Here is a 14,367-nt window from a genome sequence, read left to right on the forward strand (position 1 = left end):
ACGTAATCATCAAAGCGCGCATAGATTAAATTATCAAAGGGTTCGAAGACAATTAAGCAGAGGTGAGCAAAGGTGAACCTGGTGCAAGGGATTAAAGGTCTTTCTATTCCAGCCAATGAGTATTTGGTCTTGGGCTTATACACGGAGTTGTCTGGCATGTAGCATCAGCAGCAGCAGCAGGGCGGGGCAAACGGTTTTGGGTAAGACAAGAAACAACCGCGAGTAGGCTGCTGGCTGAGGTATGCGACTTGTATATATGTACAGTCGGTGTGTGCTACGCAACGCAACTTGAGTTTAGTTGTCTGTATATATGTATGTATGTATGTATGTATGAAGTTTGCTTCAAAGATGAGTGGAGTTTTGGTAGTAGGTATTGTGTGAGTGTGTGTACAAGTGCTCACATTGCTGTGGATCTACAGCCGAAAGTAACCCTGAGAGAGCATGGGAGAACATGGGACCTGTCGGGCCACCTTCGCAAGGTGATTCACTGTCCAGTCGGCAACCAGTCGTGCAGCTCACCTTTTTTAATTGATAATGCAACTAGCTCTATATAACACAACTCTAAATATTATATGCGATAAATGGAAATAACCAGTAATGAAAAAAAATCCAACTCGTCGATCCTGCCTTTTTTTGTATAGATGTATATGTGTATGTTGTTGGAATGTATATATATATATATATATACATATTTGAGTAGTATAATGTGTTGGTTCAAAAGTTAATAAAGTAGTGAGAAATGGCGACGGTTGAAAAAGTCTTTAGAGCTGTTTGTGCTATCGGTGGTATTGACAAAAGACTGACAATGAAATAATTATTTATTTGGTGAGGAGTTAAATAAAAGGCAAGGACTCTGCAAGGACCCCCGGTGGAATGTACTGCTTGAAAAACGATACTCAGTCGGTCGTTAGTGGGTTCTTGGTATTAGAGATTTAATTTATTCGAAGGTGCCTGCGAACACACCGCGAACTGATTTCGTGACCCAAACTTCTCTCCTTCTTTTTCTCTCCTCACACTCACACACACACACACGCACGCAGACACACACAAAGAGCCTTTAAAGCACCGCCGAATATTTTGTTCGATGAGAAATGACCGTGGTTTTTAATTCCCAACATGGCAATTAAATCCCCGCGTCTGCTTACATAATCAAAAATATCTCTATGTATGTTTTAAAATTTAAGAAAAAATTTAAATAAACTAAACATTATCTTTTTTTAATTAATTCACTATTATTATTAGTTTTTAGCATATTCTGTAATACCAAAGACCACTCGTTCTCAGAAGTAGTGTCACTTGATGGTCTTGCCGAGACTCGTTAATTGCCAGATACTAGTTTCATTAACGATCGGTGAAAATAAACAAACTGATATGCCACCAAGATCCTCTCTGACAATACCTGATTGTTTATAATGTCGGATGCGACCAGCCAGCACAAGAGGTGCAAACTTTCCCGCTTACATTTCCTGTATACATATATATATATATACATACATGTCCGTGATAATTATAATCTCCGTGAGAAACATCTGCAGGAATAAGACGGCGGTAAATATTTTAAATAATAAAATTAATAATAATAATAATGGACATTAGAGCCAATAATGTTGTATGGACATGGGTTTGAGTGTGAGCGTGTGCTATAAAGGTGTTAAGCTGAAAAATGGTGAGAGCATCATCATCAGCGGCATACATATATCAAGATTTGATTTACGCATCGAGTCATTAAATCATATATGTTATTGTTGGAATATGACTTTTGATATTTTGTTAATAAGATCTTAATTATAATAAAAATAATAAGCGGGTTTTGTTGTCGGTGTGCCAATAATTTTAACAATAATAATATATATATATATATGAGTATAATAATGTAAAAATACCTGTAAAGCCCTTTTGAAGGTCACGTAAATCTGGTGGACGGGTCTACTACCAAATACTCGTTTCCTCTCTCTCACACTTGGGTACGTCTGGTTCTGGGCGATTGTGTATTGGCGCAGCCGACGTGGAATGTGGTCCTGGTAGGGCTGGGAAGGGGATTGGATCGGGATTGCGTGGTCCTGTGGTCGTGGTGCCGCCACCGCTACGCGGCTCTTCTCCTCTATCTCATTCTGTTACCACGAGCACCACGAGTAGAGTACTCTGAGGAGGATCCAGCACGAATCTACACACAGACGCACACACTCACTTGCTCACTTACCAGACGAGGATGGATCCTGATGATCAAGTTAGAGAAGACTAGCTGCTAGCCTTTCCTTCTCATACTTTTGGCACTCCCAGAGCTCAAAGTCTGAATCGTTATTTGGGAACGCCGTCAGCGAAGGGAGTGCGGACCTCCGCGAGTAGTCCGGGGAGGTCCTGAGGCCGCCAAAGCTTAATCCTGAGACATCGAGAGGCGCGATCCTCAGTTTATGCCCAACTATAACAAAGAACACTCCCGTTTTTGCCTATTTTTCTTTATATGAAATTCCTCAGTGTCTTCAGCTCCTATTACTGTTGTTGCTGGTCGACAGGACCAAAAAGTTTGAGTGTTTCGATGTGTTGGCCGCGCCCGTTTCTCTCCCGTCGATCCGCCGGGCAATCGAAAAATTTTATCGATCCATCAGTCTGCTCTTGTTGTTCTTGTTCGCATCGGCAGATTCTTTTTCGCCTGTGGGAGTACCTGGTCAAGGGTCAGCTTTGCTCCCGCTGCTATATAACAACGTGTCCAAATCTAACAAGTGATTGCGCTTGTGTTTGTGTGCATGAAAGTGCATGGGTTTCGTCGCTTCTTCTTCTTCTACAATACAACATTATGAACTCAATAATCTGGCCATTAAAAAATAAAAAAATATTTTAAAAAACCAGCGGAAATTTTTTTGCCTGAATGTCATTAACGATTTTAACAAACTACTCCCTTATATATTCGTAATATCTAATAAACATAATTACTACTTAAATATATATTAAGTATACTTAAATATATTTGAATAAAAATAAAAAGGTAATAAAAATTTTGACAGTATATATTTTAAAAAGAGAACATATAGAATCGCGTGCACATGAGCTGATGGGTATTTGGAGCTCGAACCACCAAGCATGTCTGGACCACCGGCACTTATATACTCGAATCATCATCCTTTCTCTTTCATACGCGGTGAATTTTCACACGATCTTCATGTTTTAGGCCTTAAGCCATCATTTTACGAGTCTTATTTTCTTTTACTTGTTCCTATTTATTATAATGTCTGTATATATGTATTCCACATTCGATCTAAATCACAATAAGTATAGGGGAGGGGGAGGGGTAATATGAGATTCCCCCAAAATTTTATAGTAACAATTTGGTTTTTAAACCCAACATGACTTTTGTAAATATGATGAGCATTATTTTGAACTTTTTGAAACTTGGTATTTCCTTACACGACCTGTTTTGCCCCACCCTCCCCTAATGCATTTAAATTAATAAATAATCCAATAAATTTTTATGATTACTTTTTTTTTTTTTTTTTTGTAAAAATAATAGAAGCAACCGCTTATTGACGTCGTGATCCTCAATTCGCTGGTAATTCTCGGTTACACTAGTAGCTCTTTGTCTGTCTGCACATTCCAGTCTCGACAATCGTCTGCGGTTTGGCGGGAAACGAACCAAACCCATCACAAACTCATCGCACAATAATACATATAACTAAAGTTGTAATCTAATCTAATAATACATTTATATATATATATACATATATTACTTGTAGAATAAACTATGAAAAGTACTGGTCGGAAAAATAAAACTTGAGTTAACAAATACCGGCTGTAAATGAGATCTGCGATGGCGAATTTGTGAAGATGAAGGAACCAGTAATTTATAAGTACTCAAAATGACCAAACGACTGCAGTAAGTTGGTATAATTACTTAATCCGACTACGAAAAGAAGAGACATGCAACAGAGAGCGTCATTATATTGTTATGATGGGTGCACGACTAACAACGATCAACATGATGAAGATGCCGAAAAATAAAAGAAGAAAGAAAGAAAGAAAGAAAGAAATAAATAAAGAAACAAACAAACTACGGGCCAAAACTAACAGCAAGGGAAACGATTTGTTTAAGGTTAATAAAACAGAGCTGACGCTTGTCTCTTATTTTAGTGGTGTCTTGGCATCGGCTTAATGGAACAATGGGTATGAGTTGTGACCAAGACGATGACATGAACGGATCTCTTATAATCGTCCACCAGACTGTATTAAACCAGTAAATGAATCTGCTGGCCTTTTCCCATGCCCAAGCTCAATTTTGTCCACTCATTATTATTACGCACACTACCTATTTTTAAACAGCCCTTTTCATTAGCTTATGACTCACTTTTAAAATATATATATATATATACATATACATTCATCAATTTAAATTACTCTAGTCTACGTATGTAATTATACATAAATTTTTTTGAATGTTTAAATTTTTGGCGCTCAAATAATTACGTATAAAATTTTTTTTAAATATTTAAATTTTTGGCGCTCAAATAATTACGTAGGGGAGGGTGGGGCAGAGCGGCCCCCCTAAGCCAATTATTATTTTTTGTGGCTTTCAACCATAATATCACTTTACTTTTGTCCTATTTCGAACAAATTTATGGACATTTTGCCAAAATTCTGAAAAAAATTTTTTTTTTTTTTGTGGGGCAGAGCGGTCCCCCTCCAAAAAGTGATAAAAAAAATTTTTTTTTTCGTTTTTTTTTTTTAAAATTGTTTTCATCATTAAGAATGTATTTCTTTCTCTTGACAACTATTTTTGGTTTTATATTACTCGAAAAAAATTTTTTAAAGCGTAAAAAATCGTTCACTCTCGATTACCTTAATTACTAATTTTTATTTTATAAAAAAAAAAACATCAATTCTATAATTTTACTTTATTTCAAAAATTTATCAACTAAAAAAAAAAAATTAATTTTTATAAATTTTTAGTGACCAAATTTGCCTCTTACATAGAGAAACGGCCGAAAAATATGAAAAAATAATTTTTTCGGAAGTTTCGGCTGGTCCATTTTGCCCCAGGTGTTATGCGTAGGGCTAGAAATGTGTAATTATAACAATTTTTTTTTAATTTGACGATAGAAATATGAAAAAATCACTTTTTCAAAATTTTGGGCTTGTCCATTTTGCCCCAAATGTCATGCGTAGGGCTAAAAATGCGCAAACACATCGGATTTATAGTAATTAGTCAAAAAAAAAAAAAAAATTTTTTTTGATCAAAATTTCAGGGGGGCCGCTCTGCCCCACCCTCCCCTATAAATTTTTTTTAAATATTTAAATTTTTGGCGCTCAAAAAATGATATAGAAATTTTAAAAAATTTTCATCTTTTGTTTGTACTTGCCAAAGCTAATATTAACAGTCCACTTGCTGGTACGTATTATATTTTTATTTAAAATATTTAAATAAGACAAAAATAAATTTTTAACAGATTTTCGGCATTACTGATCAGCGGCATCGTCTTATTTTATCTTCACACACGCACAGTCAAACAAATTAAACTCTGCATAGAGGCTGGTCATTTTTTTCGTATTTTGGTAATTAGGAAACGCAAGATGTTTGAAGACTTTTTAGGCTACCGTGAGAGGATTTTTTCTTTATGTAACAAAAAAAGACAATTACTCGAGCAGCGAAGCAAAAAATAAAAATTTTTATATTTCGCGGGCATATTTTGGCGATAGTTTTTATAAAAGAGCAGATCGAAAAATTAGCATGAGGGTGCCCGATGTAGGCCCCTAAGGGTCAGTGAAGGAGGTGTGTCGATAACCAGACCCAGTATGTACCCGCAAACTTTATGCGATCCTGTGTCCATATACACTATACTAAAATCTTGTTGTCTGCGCGGCATAATACACGCCCGTATGTTAAAATTCTCTCAGGTATGTATATATATTACAAGTATCTTTTGGGTATCCAGCGAAATAAAAGTCAGCGCCTCCAGATAGTGTACTCTGGCCTTATGAGCTCGACCGTGAGAGAGACTTTTTAAATTCCCACAAATCTCATATCAATAATTCAATATGTTTTATTTTAATTAGCTACACGTACGGCTGGCAGTTAATGTGTTAAGGTCATAATAAAATTAAATATGTATGTATATATATGGGTGGGGGACCAACGCTGAGATGACTCTTTTGCACAACACGTGTCCAGACTGACAAAAATGCAGCCTGGGATATATATCGTAATTTATAATTTTACCACGACGAGAGCACGTGTTGAGAGGAAAAGAGATCAAGAGACACTGCAGTACATATATATATATATATATATATATGGTAGCAAAACCACCGGATATGCTCCATTTTTGTCCTTGGACAATATGTGCCGCAACCACTGTGCGACTTTAGCTGTTTTTAAAATAAAAAAGTAATTTTAAAAAACTCTGGAAAATAATTAACTGTTGGGTATTATATCTGATAGATACTGCAGAGTAAGATAGTAGAGAAAGAAACTACTGGCTGGAGAGGGGGAGGACGGAAGGGATGGGAGACGTCGCTCTGGGAAGGGGCTTCATTCATAAATGCTTGGTGAGGCGTCAATGGATGCGCCTGTAACCAACCAACACACACAATTCCTTCTCTCTTACTCTTATTTTAGGACTTATTTCCTCCACCTTTTTATATATTTTTTTATTCATCCTCTACTCCAGCAATTTCAACAGCCGACTCTTTCATCTTCTTTTTCCTTCTCAAATCCCTTTCTCATCTCGACGTCTTCGGCTAAACCTTAAGGACTCTCCCAACCCTCAAGCGACTTCTTGAGAAATAATCATTAAATTAAATACCATTTTTTTTTTTAAATTAATTTTATAAACATTTAACAATTTTATTGGCTATTCAGCTCAATACACAGTAAGTTATTTTGTGTAGGCTATTAAATGTTTATTTAAATTATTTGTTACAGCTCGTGACGATAAAAGAAAACCAAGAGGGCATAGTGTGTTATGCGAAAAACGAGACGCCGGATGTGTGACATCATCTGTAGGCATGTTATGACCGACTGCACACCGATAAATATAATATACATTCATATATTTATTTATTTTAAAAATATTTATATGTTCCGTCAGTTGATGTCTATTGTGACTCGCGAGTCAGGCAGGATCAGGATGAGGTCTGGAAGAATAAATTCAACCAGAGCTAAATAATAATTCAAAGCTCAGGTATGCGTGCAAGTCAGCATTATGTCTTGTTTCATATCATCCGTCTTGCACATAATATTTGTAGCCGAAATCCCCTCTACCATATCATCAGTATCATAATCCTCAGCACAGCAGTACAGTGTAGCGCGAAGAGACTGCGTCTGAGGTGGTTGCGTATGGTATGTGACTGTGCATACATGGCTTATGTACCTACTGTACAAATAAAAAAAATAAATAAACGAAACGAAACGAAAAACGCCAAGAAATAAGACCAAAACCAAGACCAAGACTGAGACTGAGACTGAGACCAAGACCGAGACCGAGACCAAGAAGACGAATAAAAAATATAAAATAACAAGAGATCGGCTGTGGACCCGCTAGGGACTCGAAACAACTCGTGGGTGTGGGAATGCTATGTGCCAATGTACCTACTCTACTCATCCAATCGCTCTTCTTTATTCTTTAATATTTTTTCCTTAAACTTTACACCCAACAAATTTAAATTTCTCACACTAATTTTGGATTTGTCAAAATCAACTCATCCATTTAATTAGGGGAAGGGCGGGGGTAAAACGGGGTATGTAAAAATACGAAATTTTCGGGGACTCAAAAAAAAATTTTCAATTTTTGCGGGCAAAATGGGCACCCCCTAAAAAAGGTGAAAAAAAATGAATATTCAAGAAATAAAAAAACTTGGTAATTAAAAATTTTTTATCATCTCCTACTTACAATCTCCTACTTATATATCATTAACTTATTATTCCAATGGTTAATCTATAAATAATTTACTGTTACTGCTCTAATTGTTAATCTGGTAAGCCGCAAGAAAATTATTTCCGGGGCTCTGAATGTACAACCACTTCCCATCCTTGTTATAATTACAATTATGGTTGTTATTAAATTTATACTCAACAACAATATCTACATATATATATATCACATGAATGGTTTATTCCAAGAATGAATGAGAGACTCATGTTTTCGGAGTGCACAGTACTTATTATATAGCTTAGGACTCGTATTGGGTTTAGCAAGCATCAGATGTAAGCCGAAACCACCGCATACTTTAAATCTTACACCTATGGTGTGTATATAGTACATATATATATAATAATCAGACGAGATACTTTTAATGCTGTGCATTAAAAAATAGTAATATAATGCATGAGTAAGTACATATTGAGTAATCTCTGTAACAGAATACAGTTAAACCTTGAGCGTCTAGTGTCACTCGGATAATTTAATAGATTTAATATTTTAAATTTGTTACACCGAAATTATAATTTAGTTTTAGCTTTAAAGTTAAAATTTATAATTATGGTTCGAACATATGGTGCGTTATGGCTATAAAAGAGCAATAAACAATGTCAGCTTGGAGCATAAAAAAATAAAAATGCTCGAGGCTGAGAGTTTAGCCGGAAGTTTGGACTTTAAATTTTGAGTTACACTAGACTCTGACATCACGTGGCGCTAAAACGGATGAAATTTTACTACCACCTATTACTACGGAGGCTCATCTTTAAAGAGAAAGCACACAGCAGCGTCAGCATCAGCATCAGCACCAGCACCAGCACTAGCACCAGCAAAACCTGAAAAAGGGAAGGAATGAGAAGATGAATAAAAAAACAAGATCGAGAAGATGAAGAAGTGAAAAAGAAATACGAAAACGAGGCTCGAGCAATAACCGAGTAGAGGGCTACGGCTACGGGCAAATAAACAATAAGAAAGACAGACAAGAGAGAATGGAGCTGGCGGTGGCGGTAACGGCAATGCAACTAAAACTTTTGGTTCTTGCTGGCATGGCCTTTGCCCGGTCTTATTCTCAGGCCCAAGGATTCTTGGAACTGCCGACCCGACAACGTCCTAAACTTTGCTCTGCTCTTGTCTAGGATCAACGATTCAGCGATCGGCTCACTGGTCATCCTTTTAAAACCCCGCCAGCTCCGTATTCTTTCATGTTAAAACTAAACTTGTTTTAAATAATTCAAGTAAAAATTGCCAACTGGACCAAATTTCTCGCCGCAATAAATCTGAGGACACAGAGTTTTTTATAAATTTTTTAATGTTCAGCTTACTTTGCTCTATCGTATAACCAACGGAAGCTGTTATCAAGCGATAAAGTATCTTTGTGTGCTGATATAACTCTCGAGAAAAGAGTATAATAATATTACACATGATATATGTGTATATATCTACAAATGGGTGTGGTTCGAGTAATCGTACATATTATGTAATAAATTATTTTATTCAGTTAATAATTTAAATAACCGATCACGATTATCTCCGATTTCTTTCGATGAGCCGACGAAAATCACGAGACTTGAGCGAAATAATAAAATAACTAATGGCCCTTTTACGATTAAGTAAAAGACGTTTAGCTCGTGCTAGTGCTGGTACTGGTGACGAGTGTACAGAGAAAGAGTGTACACTGATGCATCCATACCTTGATATATGTATAGATATATCTTGGGAGTTGTCTGAAAACGAGATTCCGAAGCGAATGCTGGACTGCATCCCAAGCAGTTGGACCAAAAACTCATTTGCTTCACAGCATCATTTAGACATACGCACACATCAGAGATAAAGACGAGAATCGTCGTCGCCAATTTGAGACGACTAATGAGTAATGAGTAAATCTTTTGACGGACCAATTCTTTATTTTATTCCATTAAATATCAAATATGTGTGTCTAGCTCTGGGGTCGTGTGATGAAAAATGAATTTTGACACTTGTATTGGTGGGCGTGAGGCGCGAGAACTAAAATACTTCCGCAGTTTTATACTGGCAAACGGAATGCCAAAAATCGAATGTCTCGAATTCCGATTTTTACTTTCGTAAAAAAAAGGTTTAAAAATTTAACTCGGATAAAACGTTTAAAGGGCCGCAATGACAAACACTGGGAACTTTGAGAGGAACTCGGAGATACTGTGGGTCCAGCCACAAAAGAAAGACTCAAAAGTATGTGTATATATGTGTATATATATATGAAGAATTGAATTTGGTATTAAATTCACAACGAGATTCCAGTATTGACGACACCAAATGCGGCGGTGCCGATCGATGATCCAGCATATCATCGACTATCTTTCTTTTGATCAAACATTTCACAAAATCAATTATACCCAAACACTTACTTCAATACTAAGAACTTGATCGTTCTGCAAATTAATTTGTACATGGGTTAAACACAACTTTTTGCACAATATAAACCTCATTCTTTCTCTTTAAATTATTTAAAATCACTTCAAAGATACCATAACTTTATTGTTTCTTGTATACATATATTCTCAATGGAATAGTTCCAATGCTATTTATATACTAGCTACTTTGTCCTTTAGATATATTGCACTGCTTGAAGAAAAGAGTCAATGGATGAGGACAAAATGTAACTTGAAGTGAAAATCCTGACCTCCAAAGATGAAGTTAAATTTTTACTGGTTTTTTGGATTTACCGTTCCGTAGTTTATTTTTTTCTTTTGGTTTTGCCAGTACCTGTAAAACTTCACGTTGTTAAAGTACCCGAAATTCAATGAATGTTCAAGGGTTTTAGTATCCCTCAATGAATGACCTCTCAGCAGTGTCTCGAGTCTCCATGGTCTGCATTGAATAGAATTTTTTTATGGTTATTTACAGGATTATTTCCGGTAAGTTTTTGTCTAAAAGAAAAGGCACATCCTGGCAATTGTGAAACTTTGATTTCAGCAGAAAGAGAGTTTAATATCGAGATAACTTTACGAAAAAGCGGTGGCGAATGGTCATGATGATGTTATGGTATCTAAAAGTGGCTCGGAATTTAGCTTGGATAAATAGTTGCGTTTGGTATTATGGGGCGTGCACCTTCCAATAAGAGACAGTTCCCACCCTTGAGACCTAAAGACCCGCGGTCTTCCTCTCATGACCAAATACAGAGGCTAGCCCTCTACTCAACTTGCTCACTCTTGACTTGCTCTTGAGTTGCCCTCCAGCAGCACGAAATAAAGAACCCATGCAGTCGCGAGTGTTTTTGCTGGTGGACGGTTCCAACCCGTCTTCCTCATCCTTCATCCTTTCATACTCCACATCACCAGCAACCAAGTGCTAGTCTTTCTTTATTTCTCTTGTTCATCATCATCATCATCATCATCATCATCATCTCATCGTCTGCTGATGCGAGTAGGCTTCTTTTACTGCGTTCCAGGGGTCCCGATCGCTCAAGATTCCCATCATCAGGGCGAGCCCAGCATGATGAGTTTAATCAAAAATTTCGGTAAAATCGTGTGAAACAATTGAATATTTTTTTTCTTCTTTTTTTTTTTCATTATTATTATATACTCTACTTATGTACACGTATTTCTTGTCCACCTTTTTTGTTGATATACATTTTAATGCCTACTTTATTATTATTGCAGCATCGAGAGGTGTATGATGGAATTCCAGCGGATATGGAAGTCGCAAGGTCAGACCAAAACCAACCGATGACCATCAGCTACTCCATCAACTTCTACCATACATAAATTTATTACAGTAAATACTTATTGCCACACTTATTATTCTCCATCTCGGCAACTATTTAGTCAGGACTAAACTCAGCTCCTCTACTCCATTATCGAGGCTTCAGTATATCCCTATTTAACATCACAATAACAATATACTTTTATTATCATGCTTTCTCTTGTTCGTAATCCTAAAATTTAAAGTAGACCTCAAAAATATTTTCAGCTCCCGTTAAATTTAATTATACTATTTTATTAACACTTGCCCAACACCTGCGCCCAATAACCAATAACTACATACATGTTTATTAACAGCCAACAGTATAATAATTTCTTGAGGAATTTTTTTTCATTTTATTTGTTAAATACTTTCCATTAAAAAATTTAAAAATAAAAAACAGCTCAAGGTATTTCATTAATTTTTATTTATCTGTATATGTTTAACTTTTTCCATAACGTTCTTAAGAGCATGGGATATCAAAGTAGTCGAGTCTTGACATAACACAGTACAGGCCCTGATGTCTCCGTAATTGTACTCAAACTCCCAGGTGGTCGTCTCGTCTGGAAATATGTCTGTATTTCATCTTCATTACTATTCAATACATTTATAAAGTAATTCGCTAGACTCCCGGGTCGGAAAATTTGATCTAATTTCAGTCTAACTAGACTGTATTTGAACTAGTCGACCTGTCGGTAAATTTGTGTAACAATTTTAAGCTGTTTTGGTCTAATTTGAAACAGATCACATTTTTCGACCTGGGCTTATCATATATTTTAATTACGCGACTCAATAGAAACCGGCGTCTTTTCGCGCGGGACTTTAAGTACTCGGGCGACCCGTATTAAAGTTGTGAATTATTATTATTATTGTGATTATTTAAATTAAGGCGCGAAAGTATTGCCGGCAGTTGAGAAAAATTCGAAGCAATTCAGGTCAACAATGATCGATTATTACAGCCCATAAGTAATGATTTCTCGCTTCTTAAATTTTAGTACAAAATCACCAGCCCAGCGTGTATTAAAAATAATGGTAAATAATAAAATAAACTAAGTTAAATAATAATGGTTTACATATATTTTCTCTGGCCTCTTTGCGTTAAATTGTTGTAACAAGATGAAAATTATTTTAACAAAATTTATTATGAAATTCACTTTAAAACTTTCAACACGCGTAATCATCTGGATTTATTATGGACAATTTTTTTTTATTTTTTATTACAAAAGTGTGGCGAATTTAAAAATCAAATTTTGCTTTTTTATTTTTCATAATTATGTACATTTTGCAATAAAGATAAATAAAGATTTAGAGTTTTGGGAATTATTAGAGAAAGTGTCAGCATGAGTCAAATACGGGGGCGTTAATATTTGAAAAAAAAAAAAATAGTAATAAACTTTGGCGAGTCGGTTATGGTTAACTATGAAACAGAAGTGGAATATTTATTAAATTGCATCGTCTGGACTCTTAAAAACTAAACGGAAACGAGTGTGGGAGGTCAAAGGCTACGGACTGATAATGACGTCATTGAGTAAGAGCCTGGTCTTTTTTTCATTTATCGTACAATTATTATCAGGTCCAAGCTACTTTGATACCAATATATATACATACATATGTGCACATAAGAATGGCAATGAGACTGAGGTGTTCAATAAATTGACAGATTGATAATTTAATCATTTTTTTTTTTTTTTTTTTTTTTTTAATAATAGTGGAGAATTGAAATAATTAAAAATGAAAAGAAATGGATAAAAAGTAAGATATAAAGCATATCCGAGTAGCATAACGAAAGTGACTTCCTTGAACGGAGAAAATCTACGAAGCGTATCAACGTAGTGAGCACCATCCAGAACATTCACGGTCTAGTGGAATTAAATACGAGAGCGTAAATTTGCTCCAGTTGTTCGGTATTTAAATACCCAGAGCTCAATATCTATTGACCTTGGTTATTTTTTGACACAATAATAATAATATTAATAGTAATAGTAAGAAAAGTTGATGTTAACAATGACATCATAGCTCTCCCTTCGACACAGGCTTACGATAATGAGATATTTATAGACAACCACTACCCAACCATATAACATAAATATATGAGTATATATATGTATTTATATTGCGTTAGTGTGTATGTAATAGAATATGATGCTCAAGATATCCGAAATCGGGACACGGATCGCACGCGACGTTCAAGGAGAATAAGTCGGTCTGGCCGCACATCCGGCGAAGGGTCTGAGAAGACTAAAGGAAAATATCTTGTGTGTAATAATATAAAGGAATTGCGTGTACTATCATAAATGTAGTATGTAGTACAGAGCAACTTGTCGTACGTAGTAAAAGTATTAAACGCAAGCGACGCGTAAGTTTTCAGCACGAAGGGTATTATTTTTCCCACTATCTTTCGATGTTATAAATAAATAAATAAATCTTGAGGATAGTAAGGGCTTGGGTGGAGGGGACTGGGTAATTTTATATAGGGGGGATGATTAAATTACGACAATTATTGTAGTGTACAGATGCGTGGTGTAGGAAAGTGTAGGGCTTAAGGCAAATGAGCGTGTCGTAGCTTTCTCGAGTTGCTCATGCTAAACTTATTCAACCTTGTTCGACATACTTCTAGATTAAGATAGCTATTTCTTTTTCTATTCTATTCTAGGCTTTATTTTTGAGAAAAAAATATGTGTAAGGAAAGAATGAACGGCGGTAGTTGATGTGGAGTATTGTGCTATGGGCAGGCGACTAAGAGCTAGAA

This window comes from Microplitis mediator, chromosome 11, assembly GCF_029852145.1.
Source record: "Microplitis mediator isolate UGA2020A chromosome 11, iyMicMedi2.1, whole genome shotgun sequence".
NCBI lineage: Eukaryota > Metazoa > Arthropoda > Insecta > Hymenoptera > Braconidae > Microplitis > Microplitis mediator.